The sequence below is a fragment of the Oncorhynchus mykiss genome, chromosome 14, assembly GCF_013265735.2.
Source record: "Oncorhynchus mykiss isolate Arlee chromosome 14, USDA_OmykA_1.1, whole genome shotgun sequence".
NCBI classification, from domain to species: Eukaryota; Metazoa; Chordata; class Actinopteri; order Salmoniformes; family Salmonidae; genus Oncorhynchus; species Oncorhynchus mykiss.
The window spans coordinates 9686834-9708331 of record NC_048578.1 but is presented as its reverse complement, the minus strand read 5'-3'; the positions used below and the strand labels follow the sequence as shown (position 1 = coordinate 9708331).

Sequence of the window (21498 nt, the reverse complement as noted above, 5' to 3'; positions counted from 1 at the left end):
CCAAAAAAAAAAAGAATCTCAAAAGCTGAGCCCATACAGTATGTTATTTTTTGAATATTTACCCCACCCACAGTTTAGATAACTTACTCGGTTAGTCCTCAGTAAAAACTATTTGTAGTATCTACCTTCTGCACCAGCAACAAGCCCCATTCATCCTTAAAGAGAAGTATCTCTCTCGCAACAGTGATAGTTACAATACGGTATGAAGGGCAGACTGAATCATTTCCGCACCCCATTTCAGTTGATTACGATATCAAACAATATTTCTATATTCACACTTATGTCTTGAGATGGATCATAATTTCAACATTTTCAAATGAAAGTGGAAGGGGGAAAAGCCTATAGTGGAGGTTTACTGAAATACATCTTCAGAATATTGTAATGTGAATACTGGTATCTGTACGTCAACAGCCAAAGCATGCTAGCAACAATGTTAGCCTAGCAACCATAGGAATATGGAGGCACTCTTCCAAAAAGTCCCTCCTTTCATTAAATCCTATGTAATTGTAAAATATGACAGCATACGAAAGTCTCTTTGAGCCTTTGTACTTGAAAGCGTTCATAGTTTGAAACTAGAAAAGCTTTCCAAATTCTTTACCCTTTTTTCTCCCCACGAGATAGGTTAACTTTGGGAAATCATGTGAGAGTCGTTTGTCTTTGTAATTGAGAATGAAAAGGATAAGGTAGCTAACTTTCTGCAACTCGAGGGCTATAGCTACTAAGGAGAGGGGAACTCATGCATAGTGAGCATTTGAGGTGTCCTCTATGGTGTACACATGGTACAGTAGGCTATGGAGAGTATTAAGGAAACACTTCTGAATGAATACTTTGAAATATAATAGCGAAAAAGAGAAGTCCACATTTTTCATCCTAGCCACCAAAAACTGGATGTTAGGTGCTAGGTTTTACCTAAAGACATAGGATATTACTGTTGTGTTTATCATCCATGTTCAAGTATAACACTTTACATTTTCCCAAAATACATTGTATTGTAATATATTGAATATTGCCCGCTATCATTGAAATAGCACCAAATAAATTGAACGGACCAATATAATACCCTGTGCCTTGATTATGATGCTAATGAGTGTCTGCTTGAACTTGTAAAAAAACGACAAGCACTCTGCTAAAAATCGAAGCCGAGAATGACACAAAAGATTGATAAAGAAATGAAGATGTGTGTCATTGTTACTTGGAGGGCCACTGTAAAGAGTCATGATGACTGTGGGGGAAACACTGTTGAGAGAGTGTAATGTCCCCTCTGCAGATGAACGTATGAAAGACAGATGGTGTGCTTTCATTTCACAAAACTCTGAGATGTTTCACATTTCAATCTCACAGCGAGAAACATCTGACATGGCTGACAGTTTTGATCAAGTCTCGGACTTAGTTGATTCTCTCAATTCATTAAATGTCATTGGATTATGACTCAAGAGTCATCCATTCATGGCCTTTTTCCCTTGAAGAAATAATGTGCCTCACTGGAAATAAAATAAACTTCTCCCAATTAGATGCCAACTTGAAATAGCTAATGAATTTCTCGTTCTTTTGATGCCGCCCATAAACTTTTACAAACAGAAAACAATTGAAATAATGAAAAGAAAACTCACAGACAGATGGTAATATAAAATGCAAACAAAGAAACAAAGGCAAAGTGGTAATAATTGCGTCTTTATTGATGTTTCAGTCTTTCAGAGAAATTGTCTGACATAAGCTATAAAACTTTCAAACAATGCTGGATGATGTTTATCTTTAGCATTGCATCTGCATGCATTGTGGGATGTACAGAAAGCTCTCACCAATCAAAAGCTATGCATGTTTAGAATAATAAACATTCCCTATTACATTGCTCATTGTAATAGGTCTGTCTCATAGCTTGTCTTTACTATGCACTTACTTTTCAAATGTCTTTACCTAATAGACTAGTGCTACACTGCCTAACCACCTGCCTAACTACCATAGGTATTAGGGACACTATTCTGAAATGGAATCAGAGTTACTGTCACAAAACGTATTCATTAGGGATGATTCTGTTTCATTCTTTAAAAAACATGTTTGTGTGTACCTTAACCAAAAGGCTAATGAGTTGCCTAGAAGCAAAGAAGTTGAGAAGTGTGTCTGTCTTGTGTGTTGGCCGTCTCATGAAAACTCATTAGGGCTCTCTTTGACAGTAAGGCCAGATGAGTTTATCTGTGTGCTGGATAAGGCTCTTTCTTTCCTGTTTCTTCAGCTTCTAGCATTTTGTGCAATAATTGGTTTAAACGCAGGCTCATTGCTCGCAGGAAACTTTTATAGATTGCTAGCAAATAAAACTGGATATTCATTGGTGAGCAATGGCTGTGTATTTTTACCCTTTCAACCCTAGCAGCAGCCACAATACAGTGACAATTGAGGGTGTTGTGTCTGTATAGACGTACATGTACAGACCTACATGGATTGTATTGGGTTGCGTTCTGTTTCAAGGATAATAATATCAAATTGATTTCAGAGATATATATATATATATATATACAATTACTCCAAACTGGTGTATTCATACTTGCTTATGTATTTTTACTGTATCGTATAAACCCATTTGTATCAGTATTCAAGTTAGACAATAAATGTATCTGAATTTAAAAATAATTTAAAAAGTACAATGAACTAAACTATTATTTTTGGGGGATTCGGCGATTCGTTTAATTTTGTTATACGGCTTCAATATTACTGATGTGTTTCGGTGAACTTAATAATTACAGTATAATGCCCCCTTGAAGGCCATTCACCTCTCTATTTTTAGGTCATTTGAGTTTTTGAGACAAGAAAAAAAATCTTAGAGAGATAAGAGGTTATTCTTTGTGGGAGACTGTTTGTTATTTGTGTGGGATTCATTTCAATATCACATTTTATTGGTCACATACACATATTTAGAAGATGTTATTGCGAGTGTAGCGAAATGCTTGTTTTGTGAAACTAATATCTGATACCTCTTGATTTTACACTGATCTGATAGAAATCCACAGTCAGATGAATCAAATAGAGAGAACATGTATTTCATAATATATCAATGATAAAATATCAATAAACACATTCATGGAAATCATGTAATGTGATTCAAATCAGAAACAACATATTGACAAATATTTATTATTGCTTCTCAGTACATTCAAACTCATGTATAAACATAAAATGCAACAATGTGGTCGCAGGTAGTAAACCAATATAGTACCTTTCACAAATAAAATGTCAAGCAATCCTTTGAAAAATATTTATTTAGCTTTCTAATGTAATGTTCCATCAAAATAACTCAAGGAAAATGCTTCAAAATGCTAACGCTCTGATGCATTAGCAGGTGCGGCAATAAATGTAAAAAATGCTGTCCCGAAATCTTTTCCATGAGGCGTTTTGCAGTTACTACGTATTCCATTTGGTTTTAAATGTGAGCCAGTGCCAAATGGCATGTACATGTGATACAGTCAGCGAAAGGATAACCAACAGTTTTTCTTACCTCGTTTAGCAAATCAACATGTTAATAACTATTAAGAGTATACTTACTGAGGTCATTTTGTCTGTCATAGTAGGACTCACTGTAACACAGAAGGAGAAACGTGGAGTTAAAATGACGGCGCCTACTGAAGGACACCGCTGTCTGACTGTCCCGGAGAAGACAGGTAATCAAGCGCGAGATTCAAACCCAACTGAGCATAGGTGTTGCTCAGTTGGAAGCCTAGTTGATAGAGCATTGCACTTGCAAAGCCAAGGTCATGTGTTTGATTCCCACGAGGGACCAGTAGGAAAATGCATGAACTCACTACTATACGTTGCTCTGGATAAGAGCATCTGACAAATTACTAAAATGTTAAAAAATGTGCATATTAGTATTAATAGCTTTAATAACATACTGGTGTCTTCTTATTGTTTTTTTTGTGGGGGGTTTTCACACAATAAATATGGAGTTGAACTTGGCGCCTGTGGTATTGTCTGTTCAGCCATTTTAACACCAATAGCATATGGCCCCACAATAGCGTCACTATACTTCAGTAATTGTTTTAGTGTCTGTTTCCTGTCATTCTGTATATTTGTCAGGGCCACATGTGACTGGTGACCTGTTTACTTGGTTCCACTTCCACACCTCAGAGAGGAGAATGGAAAGGGGCAGGTGCAGCTGACAAAGCCAGGCAATTCAATAACCTTGGAGTACTGTAAGGGGCATGTTTTCACGAACACGTAACTGCTTGGATCAATGTAAACAGTCTTAACACCTGTGCTACAGGGTTAATAGCACCATTTGTTGTGTGAAACGGGGAGTAGAGATGACGGCAGTTGACGTCAGACAGTGCATGGGGGGTAAATACAGGGAGTGTGTGGTATTTTTAGCCGATCTTCGTTCAAGGACAACAAAAGAAGTGTTATATAACTTCACGTTTTTCGCCTGCCATTTTAATTTGCCCATGTCCCCTGAGCAGGGCCCATAATCTTCCTTTCGGAAAAATGGGTCGCCATTATATAACCAGGAAGTGCCTGCCAACGTCCTGCAGCTTGTTTATGGTGACATCTTGTTGCCGGGGTGACGGGGTCCTGCCAGTGTGTCGTCTTTATTCATCCTTACGCACGGCTGGCATGGGTACCTCCCGGCAGCGGCAGCCCCAGGAGTCACCACTACCCCTCCCCTGTGCCCCTCAGACCCATTCCTCAGTTCATGTTGACAGGCAGCTTGGGGGCAGACCCACAGCCTGACCCAGAGCAAAAGGAACGCCAGCAGTGCTCTGAAGGACCTCTATTCTAGGCAGGCATTTAGTCGGCCCACTATCACCACCATAGTCCTCTTATAACTAATTAATGATTGCAGAGTGCTCTGTTCTGCCCTGAAACCATGTAAAACCATGCTCACTTACTAAAATGTCTTAAATGAGCCTTTGATCACTCTTAGACAATGGAAGTGTGTGCATTCTTACTCACACCTTGCACTCAATTGACTATTGAGTCTTTGAAAAAGAGGGGGCAGAAAATGCAAAAACAAATTTGGCCGCAAACAAGGCACTGACCCCTCCCTGCTCCAACAATCTCTAAAGTACTTTCAAAAGTTGGCCATGGCAAAAATGACGGAACATTGAATTATTTCTGAGATATCATGGGAAGAGCGTACCACAGCCTATTTTGCTAAATAATAAAACACTAAATAATCCAAATTTGAAACATGCTGCGACAGACTGTTGTGATTACCTTTTAATCTGAGGGCTGAATTCCTAATTCCAGGCGGGAAAGTTTCCTCCCGGGCAGCAGCAGGAGGCGCTGTAAATCAGTTAGCCTTTTGATAACGCAACGCGAGCAAAAACAAACATGGCTGATGAGGGGGGCAGGGTTAGAAGTACGTTTCAGTGGCTCTGCAAGTTAATGCAACATTAACATTGGATGAGCTTTTGGGAGCCTGGAGCATCGATATTAAAGAGATACCCCCTGCACCCCTCCTATCCACAGGCAGGCGCAACAACAGAGGGGAAGACGGGCCGCTTTGACCTCGGCGCACCATCCCAATGTCATAGCCTACTGTAGGAAAGTCTGTGCTGCGTTTGGAGCTACGTAGCCTAGCCAGGAAGCAGTCAGCAATTTAGCTTGTGCAGCACAACACAAAGCAACATGTATTAACCAAGGTGTTGTGGTAGCATTAAATCACGCCTGTAATGAGTTGTTACATCTCTTTTCAGTATTATTTCTTCTCGTTTGGAATGCTGTAACCAACCGCATATCCAGTTTTCAATGCAAATGTTTAGGCCGCTTCCCTTTCGTCATTGTAATCCGTTTGATTGAATTGATGTATTTCATGTTTCTTTTGAAAGTATCTGTGCTGAGAGTCTCCTGAGAACAATGTGGTTTGCTGTTTCAGGTCATTTCAATAGCAACGTTTTTTTCCCGCTCTCTATAGTTGTGCTAGAAACTCTGAGTGTGCGGTGCCCAGGGGTTTGACGACAGAAACATACAAGGTTTTGATGCTTGTTTGGTTTCAGTGAACCCCCTGGCTAGGAAGATATAATAACACATTTACACAACCACCCAACACACACACACACAAACACAGCCACATCCTGCTTTCAGTCATTACATCAAATCATGCTATTAATAAAAAGCAATCTCGTGAAGCTGTCGTTAACAGGATTGTCAAACAGGTCAGGTGCCCGTATTAGGGTGCAATTGACAGAAATATTATCATTGGTTGTAAAACGTAATTAGACACTGAATAACCATGTGAGTGACAGTATTTCAATTTATAATGGATTTTTGGGGGGGAAATATTTTCCTGGAGTGATTGCTAACTAAATATTAATTTGGAACAATACATGTATTTGACTGTATCCCTGTTGAGACATCCCTCTCCATTACATCTTATGGCCCAGTTTACCAAACAGACTGGGAATATTGGTAATTTGACAGCTCATTTCATACTACCCAACACTAGCAGGCCTGTGACTTTCCCACTTTCACCCAGTTATACAGATGATGGTGGCAGACAGAACACATGCCATGTTGATGCCCTGATGGTGCCCAGGTGGTGCCCTGATGGTGCCCAGGTGGTACCCGGCTGTGTACGGTCTCCTGTGGTCAAAGCCAGACCTCACGGAGATGCTGTCTTACGTACTGTACTGGTCTCCTATACAGAACCAAGGTCAAACCGAATGGTAACCAAAACCACATGGTAACCACAACCAAAACAAGAGGAGACCATTACCATTTACATGAGCAGAGTATATGATTTGCATAGTGTTAATGTATAAATTAAAAGCAAAACAACATGATTTCACTGTGTAATAAACACTGCAAATGTGGTGTTCCCGCAGTTACATTTTCTACATTTCTGATAAAGCCGCTGTTATTGCAATTTTGTCTTGAATGACGAGCCAATTCGAATTTGGTGTCATCAAATTATTTGGGCAGAACATAATGAAGATCAATCGAACATAACTCTATATTTCTAAATAGGTCTGTGCCCATTAATCAACCATTTAGAAAAACATTGGATGTAGATTTTTATCCTTAAATTTCAGAATTGCATTTGATGTGTTTTAGACAACACAGTGTCCTTGTTTTAGTAAAACAGTCACAATTACCAAATAAGAAATGATCTGTGTTGTCCTTCCACTGGTAACACCAGATAACATCTCCATCCATATAGCTGTGACGTCAGAGATTATGAACTGAGATACCGTGAGCATGACCAATGAAAATACAACTCCATCGTTAATGCTTTGTCTTATCAAGGTCAAAGAGCGCTGTTGAATGGGGTATTACATTGAGGCAGTAGTGGCTGATAGCATTGTGATGACCTAGGCTCACTCAGGACTAGCTATATCCTTTGGCTCTGTGGCTCGACGGTGCTGAGGGAAGCAGTACTTCGTGACTTCAGGGAACATTAAGAACCAAATCGACATTGCTGCTGGGCCTGAAAGAATAATCATGTGAGAGAAAGGGGAAAGAAATCACCAAAATGAAATTGGCAAAGCAGGCAGGGTGTGCAGCACACGGCAGTGGGCTCCTCTATAAAGACATCTGCTGATTACACAGTTTTGGGAGGCCTGGTAGAAAGGAGAGGAGGCTGGCAGTGAATCGTGTAAAGAGATTGAGACCACACGACGGCCCGCTGAAAGAGCACAGCACACGATTCCACAAAGCCAGCCGCTCGGAGCATGAAGCCATAAAGACGTGAAGTGGAAAGTTGCCTTCGCTCTATTTTACACAACAGGAAAAACCTGGCTGCCCAGAGTGACAGAATACTATTAGGGCCTGAAATCCAGTCAAGGGGCTTTCTACCGTCTGGTTCAGGCCTTCTAGCACTCGGCAGGCCCACAAGAATATCCACCACACCACATAAGCTGACTTGAATTATGCTCGCTGTAATTGTGCAACATAAAAAAGGAACACTTTTTTTCTACTCTGTTGGCACAGTGATGAAAAGGAACACTGACTGTGTGCACCTGTATAAGCTATGTTGTGTGATCGCCTCCCAAGATGGAGGCAGCTTGGTGAATGCCATTCTTGGATCTGACTGACATGCGGATAGATAGACAGAAAGTCATGCCTGCTTGCCTGCGTGTCTGCCTGTGGGGTTCTGGTTTGGTTGCCGTGTGGCTGGTGGAGGCGGATGCCTGTTTCAGGTGGCCCACGTGCGGCTGTGGTGTGGTGTATGGGGCTCCCCAGGGAGAGACACCATGTCTCCATGCTGCAGACACCTGCCGGTAGGACGCAGCAGGGGTAGCCCTGGGTGTCACAGTGCCTCGGTAAAGGGCCCAGAGCAGTCCACTTCACAGACACTGCTGAGATATGCCGCCCACGCCATTCTGTCACGCTCCTCCTAGCCTAGTTTTCTGTTACGAATCGATGGCGGAGATTGCCAGCTATGTTATTTCGCCCTTTACCTCTATCGTGCAGTCGATTCACCTTCTTTCGCCACACAAAATTGAGGCCATGTGGAAATGTCTATGTAAAATATAGCATTGACAAGGAAAGTATTGTAAATCTGAGGGAAATATACATTTTTATCGCTTATCAGAAAGATTTATTTACGTCAAGGGACAGAATATATTTGAGAGTTTTGGTTTGTTGTAATGGTTCTCATCTATAACATCTGATAAAAACAGAATCAAGTCACTATTATTCAAAAATATGGTAATGATGCAATAGGCTTGTATTAAGTAAGGGATAATCAACGAGGAGTTATGCGTTCTCTGGAAATAATGCACAACGTTTAAGGTGTGTGTCACTGACCTTCTGCAGAGTTATATTCTTTTCCAAAAACGCATGGAGCCCCGAGTTGATTATCCCACTTATACCACACCTATAATTTAACACATTTGCTGCTAGAAATGTGTTAATTTGCCAGTAGAACTGTGCTAAACATCCAATGAAGTAGCTATCAAGTTCATTAGATAGTCCCAGTCGGTATTAGATGGAACTTTACCCGCCTGTGGGGAAAACAATCTGTGGTTACCTAGGTTACCCCACCTCACAGCAATTTTCTTGTTGTCTGCTTGTTTTAGTCAATTACAAAACTAAATTTAAGTACAACATGTCTAAAGATACATTTTCAACTCCTGAGCTTTCTCAAGACTTAGAAAAATGTAATATTGTAAGGATTCCCTGTATTATTGTATGGATGCCCCTTTTCATGACGGTGCTAGCAGCCACGTGATTGAGTGCTAGCTAGCTACCGACCTGAACATTTAGCTAGCCAAGACCAACAACACAAACAAACAGACTATATAGTGAGTGAAGTTGCAAACAGACTATACTAAACAAGTTAAATATCTTGCCTGTGATTAAATGTTTTCCACACATAGCTACGTGTAGCCTACTATACACAATCTTGGCATTCTGTCAACAAGCTTCATGAGGTAGTCACCTGGAATGCATTTCAATTAACAGGTGTGCCTTCTTAAAAGTTCATTTGTGAAATGTATTTCCTTCTTAATGCGTTTGAGCAAATCAGTTGTGTTGTGACAAGGGTGGTATACAGAAGATAGCTCTATTTGGTAAAATACCAAGTCCACATTATGGCAAGAACAGCTCAAATAAGCAAAGAGAAACGACAGTCCATCATTACTCTAAGACACGAAGGTCAGTCAATCCGGAAAATTTCAAGAACTTTGAATGAAACTGGCTCTCATTGGGACCGCCACAGGAAAGGAAGACCCAGAGTTACCTCTGCTGCAAAAGATAAATTCATTAGAGTTACCTGCACCTCAGATTGTAGCCCAAATAAATGCTTCACGGAGTTCAAGTAACAGACACATCTCAACATCAACTATTCAGAGGAGACTGCATGAATCAATCCTTTATGGTCTAATTGCAAAGAAATCACTACTAAAGAACACCCATAAGAAGAAGAAAATTGTTTGGGCCAAGAAACACGAGCAATGGACATTAGACCGGTGGAAATCTGTCCTTTGGTCTGATGAGTCCAAATGTGAGATTTTTGGTTCCAAACGCTGTATCTTAGTGAGACGCAGAGTAGGTGAACGGATTATCTCCACATGTGTGGTTCCCAACGTGAAGCACGGAGGAGGAGGTGGTATGGTGTGGGGGTGCTTTGCTGGGGACACTGTCTGTGATTTATTTTGAATTCAAGGCACACTTAACCAGCATGGCTACCACAGCATCCTGCAGCGTTATGCCATTCCATCTGGTTTGCGCTTAGTGAGACTATCGTTTATTTTTCAACAGGACAATGACCCAAAACACACATCCAGGCTGTGTAAGGGCCTGACCAAGAAGGAGAGTGATGGAGTGCTGCATGAGATGACCTGACCTCCACAATCACCCGACCTCAGCCCAACTGAGATGGTTTGGGATGAGTTGGACCGCAGAGTGAAGCAGCCAACAAGTGCTCAGCATATGTGGGAACTCCTTCAAGACTGTTGGAAAAGCATTCCTCATGAAGGTGGTTGATAGAATGCCAAGAGTGTGCAAAGTCATCAAGACAAAGGATGGCTACTTTGAATAATCTCAAACATAAAATCTATTTTGATTTGTTCAACACTTTTTTGGTTACTACATGATTCCATGTATGTTATTTCATAGTTTTGATGTCTTCACTATTATTTTACAATGTAGAAAATAGAGAGAATAAAGAAAACCCCTTGAATGAGTAGGTGTGTCCAAACTTTTGATTGGTACTGTACATTGAACAACACAGCAGATTTTTGGCATGTTTTGTTATTTCTATATAACTAAAAATCAATGATGAAATTGGCTCTTTTACAATGGGGGTCAATAAAAAAGAGTTTTTTTATTGTTTTCACCAATTTGTGGGTTTGGTCAAGGGGAATTCCTTACTATTACTGTGAATATAGAACCAGAGTACAGCTACAGTGGTTGCCTTGGTAACCAAACAAACAGTCTTGCTAGCTTAGCTAACCAAATCATCCGTCTTCCTAAATATTGGCTTGCTATTATGAAAATTGAATTCAACAACGTCAATAATGTTTTCAATTAGATGTTTGCTTTCAAAGGCAGCTCAAACATAGAACATGTAAGAATGTTTGACAACACCGTTGGTTATTACCGTTCATTAGAGAAATAAAGAATGCCCTTCAAGCCAATCAGAAACGAGTAGGCCTAGTCAACAACGCTGTGGCATAAGAGTGTAACAACAGTGTAACACCATGATTCTTAAAGCTCATAATGCATATGTGTGGCAAGAGAAAACTACAAAGAACGAATGTGTGCTGCAAGAAAAGACAGAATCTGGGTTAAAAGAACAACTTGATTTTTGACATCTCTAAAGAGTTGTGGTGGGAGGTTGTGTGAGGTGTCAGAATTATTCTCTTTGCTTTACGACAGTTCTGACTTATCCCACTGACTTTGATTCATATTTTCAGTGCAACATAACGTGTGGTGGATGATGGATGATTGCCGCAACAGCTTTGATTCCATTACGTTTCCCTCAAAAGCATTGAGTGATTGATAGGCAGATTCAAAGGAAACGGAAGAGAGATTCAAAGATTCCTACTTCCATATTGAGTTGCGTGTCTTGAAGTATTATACTTTGCCTCAATGGGTTTGGAGTTCTGGCAGAGCAGCACATTTCTGTGTTCATACCTTACTTGCTTCCCAGCATTCGTCAGTAGTTCTGACTGGAAGGATAGGAATACTGTACTGCCATCTTTGATTTGGGCAAACGGCATCCTTTCAAAATGATCTAGTGTCAGCCGATAAAGGCTGTATGTTGTCATTGTAGATTGTATCTGTATCTTATTAAGTCAGTCTGCATCTTGTTAATTAAGGCAATGTTTACATTAAGCAAAATCCTTACAAAGACAACATGTTTAGGTCAGGCTTAAGTTTCTTAAGAATATCTAAACGGCATCTGTTTCTGCCTCTGTTCCAGCGCATTTGTCCCTCTGATAATGTTTAATCAATGTGCCTCCCCTCTGCTCCCGACCTTTCACCTATGCCCCCTCTCTCTCTTTGCTGTGCAGGTCAATGTCCCCTTACCGACGCCCATACAGCCACATGCCACACTCCAGCATGCAGACATCCAGTCCCAGGTAAGTCAGGCCCAGGTGCACCCCACAGTGCCCCTCATCCTCTCAGGCTCACCCCCCGGTCCTCAGGTCAGACCCGGGGCCCAGCATGCGCCTGCAGCAGGTCACGGAGGACCCCTGACGGCCCGACACCCCAGAGATGGGACTCCAGGCTGGCATGTAGAGAAGTGTTTGAAGTGGGTCTGAGCAGGGCTGTGTTACTTTGCCTTTAATTAGCTCCAGCAGCTGCTGCTTCCTGGTTGAAGGACCCCGGCACACTCCACCACTCCACTGTCTCCCTAATCTCTTACAGGTGACTGTCAGACGCACGTCAACCTACCCGCCATGCAGGACTGTCTAACCCCCTCTCACCTAGGTGTTGCTCTGACATTGAGAGGAATGCTGAGCTAAACAGTGTTGCTGAGAGGAGTCGCTTCCTAACATAGTCCCGCTTTGTTTTGGTTTGTGAGAAACAAAATGGAGGACGCTCACATCTCTAGCTCAGTGACCAGAGAGCGTTTCCAGCCCGAGCCAGTGTAAAGTTATGCAAATATGTATCCAATTAACCACCATTTTCCCATTATATCGTTGTAGTTGCTCTTTTATCACTCTGTAGAAACAAAAGGATCTGAATAATAGGCAAAAAGCAGGGAGAGCTTTCTCCTGATGACAGTAAACGTTCCACTCTGCGTTGCTCGTCTGTGTTTTCGGGCTCGGGCAAAGAGATCCTAACTGTTGGAAATTGCACTCTGAGGACTGACAGCTGGAAACTGATCTCAGATTAGAAGCACACACCTCTCTCTCTCTCTCCCTGCTCTCCTTTTTTACTCCCAAGTTGGCGGATTGCTCCTTAAAAACTCCACCAGAGATGAAAAAAGAGAGACTTCACAGTTGGCTTTGGCATACGAATGCCCTGGACTCATTAAATTAATGGGGGCCAGATTCCCCTTACTGAGCGTGCACCGATGCCCTTTGAGTTTGCTGGGGCTAGAGGGTGTGCAGCACTTTGAAAGCTGTGACCGGCATATTGAACCCGTTTTAATAGAACCCTTTGGAAGCTCCTGGTAGGATGCGCAGTAACTCCTCGCCTTTAAGTTCCCGCACCTCTCTGTGTGATCTCGTCAGATAGCCGCTTCAGCCTCGGATAGGGCCCAAACCGGGGAAGGGGGTGCAGGCGAGGCAAATTAGACCAGCGGTGTCCGTATCTCAGCCGAGGCCATTCTTTCCCGGAGACGTGAGTCCTTGAGAAGGGGTGCAGTGCAGTGCTTTGATGTGGAAAGTTACCCGGTGTACTACTCTGAAACAGGAGGCTTTAAGAGAGATTCAGTGGGATTCACTTCAGGGAACAGCGGGGGAGTATGGCCTATCGTTGGTCAATTGTGCATACAGTGCTGATTTAATTACACCAGTGTCTCCTCTGCTGCTCAGACTGTACTGTACAGGTCAGGAGGACTCCATGACCATTATGACTGTCATCGCCCATTCAACGTGAAGACACAAAGCCAAATCATCCCACAATAAGGGGTGAATGTCAAGAATGCAGAGAGGGGTTCATAAAGAGGGCTCTATGGGAAACGACAACAAAGGTGGAGACTCTGGTAGCACAGAAAATAGCATGTAATAGTTTTTAACGGTAATCTATGCCTATGATGCACAAAGAATCCACGACACAAAGGACAAAAGTAGGACTTAAAAAAATAAGAATTATAAATGTATGAATTTTGCATATGTGCCCAACAGCTGAAAGATGTGTCGATAAAAAAGCAAAGAAGGCTGCATGCTCATTTGCATAACAAAAACTCCCCTTAAGTACTAATAAGCCACCCTTAAGGTTAATCGCAACCAGGAATACTGATGTTAAGATAAGAGTAGAAAAATATGAGATAACTCTCTTTGGCTGCAATGAAGATATTACTCTTTGAACTGATTTGAGCACTCAGTGATTTCGCTATTGATATAAGCATTAGGCAACAGCTAGCAAGCCCAAAAGCATTCCCGACTATTTCCTGGGAGGAGGCTGAAAGCGCACTATAATATAATGATTATCTTCCTCTGATTCTCCATTCAGTGCTGTGGTGTCACTATGACTACCTGAGATGCTATTGAACACAGCACCGCCGAATAGAAAAGCATCCCTCACAATGAAAGAAGATTACCCATAGCCGGGGAATGAGGTGGTGCTCCTTATTCAGGCAGGCTGAAATATCCTTTAAACACCCCCTAATAAGACAAGTAGCAGGCATACGCCACAGACGGATGGACAGACAGACAGACAGACAGACAGACAGACAGACAGACAGACAGACAGACAGACAGACAGACAGACAGACAGGCAGGCAGGCAGGCAGGCAGGCAGGCAGGCAGACAGAGAGACAGACAGACAGACAGACAGACAGACAGACAGACAGAGACAGGGAGTTAGTAGTGTAAATACCCCAGACAGACAGTGAGAAGAGGGGATCCAACTGGGGAGCCCACTGAAAAAAACATATCTACTGAGGCTAGAAGTGGCTGACTTATGTTGCCAAGCACGAGCAGAGTGAGATACATATCCAACTACTACATCCCTTATCTGTTAGCATCTGTATGAGACAGAAACAAAACAGCACCATACCATAAGACCCTTCTTTGAAAACCATGTTTGGCTGCTAGGATTTGATTCTCATACCCCAGCCTTGACAGTAATGATTTCATAAAGACTTAGATTTTTTGACTCGATCACTGTGGCTACAATATTGCTGGATCTCTCGTACTCATGAGTGATTCTATAAGCAGAGTACATTTCACTGCTGTGGTGGCTGATACTTACATGTCTCGCACTCTCAAGTGTGGCGGTAATTTATGCTCTCGCCAGCTCCCATCATCTTGATGCGATTCACACACTGACAAGAATCCATCTCCTTGGTATCTGGCAACAAAGAGGGTTGGGGGGAGGGGAGAGAGACGGGTGCAGATATTTTGTGATCACCGCTGACACAGTCAGAAAGGGAGGGAGAGGGTTACAAGGCAGATAGAGATCATGCGAGTGCCTAACCTGGCTAAGTCTATTCCAAGGTGCACCCTTCCTTTCCTCCCTGCCAACATACACAGTCTAAACAGATTCTCTGAAACACACACACACACACACACACACACAGACACACCGTGACATAGGTGCACAAGAATACAAAAACATCCCTTAAGCACACTGCAGCTCCCTTTCACTCAAACTGGAGTGCAAAGGTACATTCCTTGCTCTGGACGGTTGGTTTCCTGCTTATTCTGTTTGTTTGAGTGTGTTTAATGAGCTCACTGTAATTCTGATTGAAGACATGAGAATCTATGGGGACTCGTGGTAGTCCATGTATGTCCTCCTCCTCAAGAATGCAACTGAAACACTCTTGGGATAAAACACATTTGTGAAAAAAGTTTTTAAATATTTCTCATTTATTTTCATCTTTTAAAATAGTTTAATGTGATGTGGGCTACAATCATTCTCAAAACTAAAATAAAACACCTCAAGATTTGCTGCCAATGTGAGCAGACTTCTTTCTCCAATAGTTTTCACAGAAAGAGAAAGAGAGAGAGAGAGAGAGAGAGAGAGAGAGAGAGAGAGAGAGAGAGAGAGAGAGAGAAATAGAGGTATAAACTCTTCAAAGATAAGTATTATTTAGAGACTACGATTCATTTGGCAGCTTATATTTTCAGCCCCCAAAAATCTCAAGCTAGTCAGAGGCATACTGTGGGTTGTTTTCAGCTGCAGCGAAGAGAAAAAATGTGGCTTGGTCCGAGGCCCCCAATCCCCACTCCCCTTTTCAAAGACGGACCTTTTTTCAGCTCCTAGTGGTCTTTGCACATTGGTGTGGTGACTATGTGCTTCACAGGTGGGAGTCTGCCTCCATCGAATAAGCCAGTTCACTAAGGACGGGATTTGGCGCTGTTATTTTTCTATTAGGGAAGAATTATGCTAAGCCTTCAGAAGCCATCTTTGTGTTGCTATGGCAGCCCATATTTCCTGCCGGGTTGCGACCTTGAATGACTACAGTGCAAAGCCAAGTAGCACCGAGATCCTTTGAGGATTAGGAAACGTGGGGCTCATAGTTATGCAAAACACCTCAGATATGATTGAACCTTGAAAGGCTGAATGACAAGTTTATTGAGATCGCCGCTCTTTTCATCTGATCATTGTCAGTCGAACGTTCCCAATCACATGGCATTCGTTGATCTGCAGCTTTTCCGCTTGCTTCTGTCTAGGTCAGATCTGTCTGATAGAAATTTGCGGGGCTTTTCATTTATCCAGAAACCCAATAGCCGTATACTTCATATTAATCAGTTGTGTCTTTAACAAGATGAACCACATAATGATATTGATGCAAATCAATAAATATCTTGATCACAAAAATTGCCTAACATCTGATGGCATATCCATCACTTTGCTCAATAAAACAGTTGCATTTCAATGGATATTTCCTCTGATGCAGAGATTGTAGTGCAGCTGTAGGCTAGGCTACTGTGGCCCTAGAGAGCTCTGGTGTAAAGCTTTACATTATTCATATTTCAAATGCATTTCAATCAATACCCCTACACTAAAGAAACATCTAAAAATGATTTTGACATTTGAGTTGTGTTTTTACTGCTTTACTCTAAATTTGAATCTTAACATTAGTTTTGATGCGTACGCAACTGGAATCTGTATCAATATATATGTTTTTCAAATGTCTTATAATTTCACTAGTGTTTTAAAGCCAGCCGTCAAAGTCTCAAATGTATTTCCAAGAGAGATGTATAGACAGCAACTCAAAGCTGACACAGGGATGGGGCTTTGAACATACGAGATTGACACTATTGTGGTCACAAAGCACAACAGGAGACTACTTTGAAGAGGAAAGTGCTTTGGGTATCAGATATCGCCTTGGAAATAGTGTCCGAAGATAAGCTCAAGTATTAGACCTGTTGAATCGGCATACTACTTAGGACAAGAGAAACAAGGCTTGAGTATAAAGCTACTTCCTTGACTACCCCCAACTGGAGATCTGGAAAGGTCAAAACTTTAACTTCAGAGTTTAAACCCAAGATTAGCTAAAAACCCGATGTTTTATCAGAGGTTTAGTTTCTCCACACTACCTACCAGGACTCAGGAGGGAGATGGGACTTGCTATGCAAAAAAAACATGACAACTTAGACAAACTAGACAGGAGTTTTTACAAAATAAAGCGCTGCTATCAGAGGAAAGTCTTGTCGTTGGCTTGGGAATTGATCAGTTTCAAGCTCAAGCTGTGTCCTTGTCAGTTGACGGGTCTGTAGAAGATGTTACACTTTCAGACTATGCCTTGTCAATGTGGTCGCTTGAGGAGTAGAAACAAACTCTAAACACTGTTTTGCGCGACACTAGCCACTCTCATCAACACGATTTCGACTAAATGTGTCAGTCACCCATCTCCCCTAGCAACCTAATCAATCTCTGAGGTCCCAACAGGAAGTAGGACTGTGAGTACAGCTCTCTGTGTTTCTGTTCCTCAACCTTCTGCCATAAAATGGTTCTATAGTCTTTCTGTCAGTGTTCGGTTAGGTTTGACAAAAGTGACATTCACATATTGGGTTGTTCTGTTGTCACAGTCGTGCCTAGCTTAAAGTGCTCTCAATGTGAGGTTTGGTCCGCTTTGATGTCAGGGTCTCCAGAGACCTGGTTTGAGCATGCTATCTGCGTCAACTGTTCTCTCCCAGCCTATCCTGAAAAGAGTGACACAAGAACTGCCAGAGCAGAGATTGACTCTTTCATTTCCTACTGACTACAAATGAAGGATGCTCAGAAAGTAAATTCAGGGGGTGCCAAGCATACACTCACACACAAACACACAGAAGTCACTAACTTTTGTTAATATTTTCTGCAACTAAGAAAAACTGCTGTATTTAACATTAGACTATTATCTCACCGTCACTGTTTACAATGCTAAGTGGCACACAGGAGGCTGCTGAGGGGAGGACGGCTCATAATAATGTCCGGAATGGACATATGGAATGGTATCCAACACATGGAAACCATGTGTTCGATACCATCCCACCTATTCCGCTCCAGCCATTACCAACTTCTTGTGATGTGGCAACATCCACCACTTCCAAAATCAGACAACAAATTATGTTGGGAGACAGATTCTACAGTAACATTATTATTTTTCCAAGCATCTCTAAAATCTATGTCATACAGTTACAGGTCTAGTGCAGCCATTTTTATATCAATGTCAAATCATTTCTGGGCAGGGGCGCAACTTTGGTTTTAGAAGTGGGGGGGACATAATGTATTTTTTATTTAAAAAATGTTTCCGGTTGGATAAACACTCTAAACAGCCTACCCGACCGCTCATAGGCGTCCGCCTGGTCCAAAAGAAAACTGTTGCCTCATTTTGTATCACATTCCAATTATAAAACTGGAGGGACAAAAATGCAATTTCCTATCCCTTGTCCCCTGTGAAGGTTGCGCCCTTGTTTCTGGGTAACAATTAAGTACCTTACTGTGATAGTTACATTAAAATGGGCAAAATTGATTTTTAGCAAAAAACTTTTTCTCAAGCAATAATTTTGCTAGGATTGTCTGGGAGTGGTCTGAGTGGGGAGGGAAAAACTGAAAATGAGCTGTTAGAGGTTTAGAACTATTTGTTATTGGTATATTAACCAATTTACCACATGGTGTATTTGACCAATAACATTTTGATTTGATTTGACTTGATTTGGTGATGTCACCATGGCTCGCTGAAACTCCCATGCAAACCTGCTGATTCGGAAATAACACTGACTATAATGTTTCACACTTTTAGAGTGTTAGTTTCATCAGCTGTTGTACAATATGATACAAATCACAGAAAACACGTCATTTTCACTGGACTGGACCTTTAATGTTGTAATCACTAATCAGGTATGAATTCACTGTTATGCCCCAAAAGTGTCACATTCTGATAAAACATAAAATATCAAACTCTAAATAACAAAGATGCCATGGTATTCCCAATGCTAGTCATGTAAGCTTATCCGTTCCCCTGTCACAAGGACGAAATTAGAGCATCCTTGCAAAGAAAACCTAATTCCATAATACTGATTATTTATTCATTAATTGAAATGGTAGGAATATGGGCTAGTTGGCCTATTTGATATACCGTCACAAGTTGCTATTCACTCATCACTCATTAGATAACGTGCATCTTAACTGGATTTACAATTTTAGGAAGAAAAGGCTTGATTAATAAATATCTGGTAATCATGTTATATGCCTGTAAAGTCACGACAAATCCCTCGCGCCCCCCTGCAACGCAAGGCTCACCTGAGATGCAACCTGAGCACCACGTGACGTCTGCCCTTCATACCTTCGCACAATGAGAATTGGCATTAGCGGGGATTAAAGAAGAATATTTCAATTTACCGCAGGAATTTACCTGACAGTGCCAAAATAATTATCCGCCCCTCATGAAAAACCGAATTATGGGAACCCCAAAGACAGACATCTGAAATTGGGGTGAAGAGTATTTAAAAATGGCTGTCAGTCAAATAACTAGGGAATTTATCTTATTAATGTAAATAATTAAACTAATGATTCTTGGCTAAATAAGGGCTTGGGACCACTTTTTGTCCATATGTGATTGAGGGTAAAACAAACAAAAAATAGTCGGCTATGCTTTCAAATTTAAAAGGGACGGGGTTTTGCCTTGGTGTTGGTGTTACATCGTTATATATTAAATATTCCGTACAATGTCAGTCCTCCACCATTTCATACCATATTTCTTGCAACTTCGGTTTAAACATTAGCCTATTTGTGCTGGTATATCACAATATCACGTTTTAATTTAGGCTAAATTACAATTATGTTGTTGCTTTTTAGAGGGGGTGAGATAGATGTAGTTATGTTATATGAATTTAGCAATTCATCTATTTGAAGAATGCTTTAATATTTTGTGACAGGAAGACGGTTTACTTTTGTAACCCAAATTAGCGATTATACAACAATTGACTGATATAATAGTACGTGTGTAGCCTATGTAGGTTATAGGCTAAACTTAGATAAAAAATAAATAAAAAAATAAATAAAAAAGATATGCCGATAGACAGAGCCATGCACCAGGCCATCAGCATTGCTTCAATTACCTCACATGGCGGTTATATGCAGCTATATTTACACTGGTCAAGGAACAGAGAAGTTAAAGGTCACTGTTTCGTTACTTTGTAGGCCATGTTATAATACAGCCTATAATGTCTGTCATCAGTGGCCTATGTAAAAAAATATATATATACATTTGAGGTGAATAAAGTACATGCATTAGTTTAGAGACTATGACAATACGCCAAACGTAAAACAACAATGTCTTCAAATTGTGTTTAGATTTAGATTATCAATCTTATCATACATTGATGTGTGGCAGGTGTCATAAAAGTTATGCATTTGGAGCGGATATTGTGCCTTTTACACCTGTTGAACACAGATTGTAGGTAATAAAATAATGCCACATTTAGAGATATTAGAAGACATACTGTCTGTCCTGTTAGATAATGTAGACCATTTCCCTCGTATGACAGATAGTTTTCCATGCAATTTAACATGTATTATAATTGCCTATTTAGTACTAACTTTGATTATTTATTTGTCTTTCTTATTTTATTTCTTAGATTGGCAATAATATAGCCGACCCATAACCAAAAAAAATCGGAAGCCTAATTTCATATAGCCTAACGATTTCTAAAACGGATATCTCTATTCAAGAGAAGTAAACAGTGAATTAAGAAAACATTGTGAGAGTGCGCATTCAGGTTATGGTTTGACTTACCAAACTCCAGATCGAAGTAATAATTATAACCTTCCACTAATGCATGGTCCGGACTGATAAAATAATCTAGGCCTATAAGCTAAACCCCTACTGAAAGTAACTTGTCAACAAAACCTGTAATACTTCAGATCGTTGAGTTTGTGTGATTTAAATTATTTTGACGGCCTATGACAATTTATCCAACTAACGTTTTCAGTGACAAATTGGGATATGCTGCTAATTCACAGTAGCCAAAAGTTTTCACACACTTCGGAAATCATAGAGACTGATATAAAATGGTATTTGTCACATGCTTCATAAACAACAGGTGTAGACTAACAGTGAAATGCTTACCTATTGGCCCTTCCCAACAATGAAGAGAGAAAAATAGAGAAATAATAAAATAAAACACTAGGAATAAATACACAATGAGTGATGATAACGTGGCTATATTATATACATAGGGCAAGTCCCGAGTCGATGTGCAGGGGTACGAGGTAATTTAGTTAGATACATACATAGAGGTAGGAATAAAGTGACTAAGCAACAGGATAGATAATAAACAGTAGCAGCAGCGTATGTGCTGGGCTGGGCTGGTATGTGATGAGTCAAAATAGTTAGCGCACTCCACACGATTAAAATATCCAAAACATGTCTTCTCTATAACTCGTTGTGTCGCACAAAGTAACATTAGGCTATATTTACATATCTTACGAAATATTGTGTCTGTTAATCTCGAA

General features: G+C 40.9%; 1 long non-coding RNA gene across 3 annotated transcripts in view; it reads left to right on the top strand.

The window, feature by feature from the left end:
- Positions 1-21498, top strand: part of LOC110488755 — a 33999-nt gene that overhangs the window by 1921 nt on the left and 10580 nt on the right. For all 3 annotated transcript variants that reach the window (XR_005035915.1, XR_005035916.1, XR_005035914.1), the window contains exon 2: positions 11949-12017. This is a non-coding gene — a long non-coding RNA (uncharacterized LOC110488755). The remainder of the gene's footprint in view (positions 1-11948; positions 12018-21498) is intronic.